Genomic DNA, 2,963 nt, shown 5'->3' with positions numbered 1-2,963 from the left:
CGCCGACACCCCCCCGCCGTGCTAGCCCAGCCCACAACACCCCCCACTACCACACACAACAACCCTTCTTGTATGTAGCATTTCTGGCGTTCTGACGGTGAAAATATTGTTACGTAATGGAGTCAGCGTGGTTGACTAAGGCCTAGTCATCCCTAACTTAGTGTAGCCTCTGAATGTATTACGACTGGATACTGACTGTTCGGTCTTTGTGATAAGGTTGACTTTCCCTTGTAGTCTTACCAGTGACAGTTCTAGGGTAAAGCTAGAAGGCAATCTAAGCGCCAAGTTCTAACGAGACGAAATATGTAAAAGTTGCGATTAAAAACTATAAGGCGCTGAAATATTCTTGCTTTACCCTGAAAATTATAGATGGCGTTGATTACTCACGAAAAAAGTCTAGTTGCCGTTTGTAAATTTAACTTTCCTTAGTAGCCGTCTGAATGTTAGTGAATAAGATTCATTTTTATCTAAGATATACTACACTTAGAGATGTTAATTGGTTATTAAGGAAGTCCCTCAATGTAGGTTTAATAAGAGAAACATACATTAAGGGACTACTTACATATCACGACTCTGAGTGTGTAAATCAACCCTTATCCTGTTGTATTTAATGCTAAGGGAACTCCTATATCTTAATTGTTCTTGAGATTCGAATGTTAATTTTTAAAATTAAAATATATAATCGTGTTTGATTTACAAATAATATTTTAATCTTTAAATATGATTTAAGTTGCAACAGATTCCTACTAAAAAAAATCAATTAAAAAAAAAGAAAAATTTTAACCAACTTGAAAATTAGAATTATAAAAGATTGACATTTGAATCTCATTTTTATTGTCAATTCTTATGCGTGGTGTTTCTATTTAGAACAAAATTAAATAAGTTTTTTTTTCAATAATAATTAAATTTAACACATTAAAATGTCAAATAAAACTTTTTAAAATAGATTTGAATTAGGTTTTATATTAAAAAATTTAATTTGATATATTCTTGAATTTATCCATGCATTAGATTTGGAAATAAAACTACAATTTGTATATAAATTGAATGAAACAATTTGGTTTAATATTAAATAATAAAATATTAGTAAATAGTGATTTAAAAAAAAGGCCGTAAATATATTTTAAAATTAGTATAAATGTAAAAGTTAATAAGAACCTTACCTAAATAATGGTGCGGTTATATAATATACACAATATATATGTATTATAATTATATAATGCACGTAGTTGATGTAGGAGTACATCGGTGTTGTGAGTGTAACAGCGGCAGGTCTAGCACGGCGGGGCGGACATACGGAGCCACTGTCTGTACATATGTTAAGTATAATATTCCGAGCGGCGGGGAATGTATTATAGGTAGATAAATAACGCGTTATGTCGACGGCAATTGTGTCTATCGGACGCTAAATGGACGCCAATTGGACGCTAAATGGACGCCAATTGGACGCTAAATGGACGCTCATTAGACCCTAAATGGACGCCGTTTGGACGCCATTAGGATATAAAGGCAGCTTATCAGTTAATTATTTCATGATTTTTTTTATCTATTCAGTTTGTCATTCTAAAAACGCTCTAACTTTCTATATATATAATAATGGGTTTCTGAGACTAAAATCCCCTTTAAAATATATTATTTCTGTTTTGTTAAATATGAAAGACAAAGATGACATGTTTTACACAGCAATTCCAACTAACCCACTTGGCCAGCGTGGCCACTATGGCCTAGTCACCCCTAATTAAGGGTAGGCTCCGAGCACCTCAGTGAGGACGTATAGTGAGCTGATGATATAGAGATTTCGATTTCAGAAACCCATAGTAATTGATATTTACATAAATAGATTTGATTATATTCTATATAGACTAACGATAGGTGCGCGATAGTCACAGTTGTCGTTGTGTGCGTGTTGAGAGCGCTGCACCAGTTGCAGTCGTGTCTATTGTATTTATTTATAATTATGTTAGATATTACGCGAACCCTCCGCTATTTGTTTTTCCATTTCCCTAAGCGATTGTTTCGCGTTTTTGTGAACGCGTTTGTTTGATTTGTATGTAAATGATGCTGTTTTCCGTGGACTTATTTGATATTTTTATATGGGCGTGCATCAACATGTCACTTTTGGTTGTATGTTCGATGTTTGGCGAGATTGTTATATGGGGGTTTATGGGATATCGAGATAAAATTTGCGCGCTGAATTTTTTTTTTTAATCAAAAAGCTATTTTATGTTGATTTCTTTGGTATAGTTTTTTAATTGTTCTTTTATTTTAACATTTTTAAATTATTCCTGCGATTTGAATGACGAAATTTTTTTTAATTTATTAAAAATCAAGTGCACATATTAGGTATTGTAACAAAATTAGCAATATTATTCATTTAAAGCGTTATTTTGTTGGAAACATGTGTTACTTTAAGTTTACTGATGAAACATTTAAGCAAAACATTTTATCTCAGTTTTTGAAACAAGATAACTATATGTTTTGTTCAAGTGTTTCGTCAGTGGAGCATAATTCCAACAAAATATCGGATTGTAAAGAACAAAAAATGTTGCTTATTTAACTGTACCCCCAGTGATATGATTTTATATGATTGTATCTACTTATTCAAGTAAAAGGAACAAAAACGTATCTATAATTTTAGGCAGCAAATGTTCATACTAGCTAGATACTACTCAATAACGGCTTATAAGTAGAAATGTGGTAATATTTGCATAGTACACGTGTCTCGTAACTAAGTAAACCATGGTACCTAGTACTAACTTGTAATGCACAATATGATGGACGACCTCGCATATATCTATGACCTACTGTAAAAAAAAATCTGATAGGAATAGTGGATACCTAGGTCTCCTGTTCAACTGAGTCGGTTCCTAGGGGTAGTGCGGGGAGGGGGCGAGGTCGTCACAACTGTCGCACCCCGCACTACCCTCAGGTAGCGAGTCAGTTGAACGGGAGACCGATAAATA

The sequence above is a fragment of the Papilio xuthus genome, unplaced genomic scaffold (assembly GCF_000836235.2).
Source record: "Papilio xuthus unplaced genomic scaffold, Pxut_1.1 DF827679.1, whole genome shotgun sequence".
Lineage (NCBI taxonomy): Eukaryota > Metazoa > Arthropoda > Insecta > Lepidoptera > Papilionidae > Papilio > Papilio xuthus.
Note: the sequence above shows the minus strand (reverse complement) of the source record.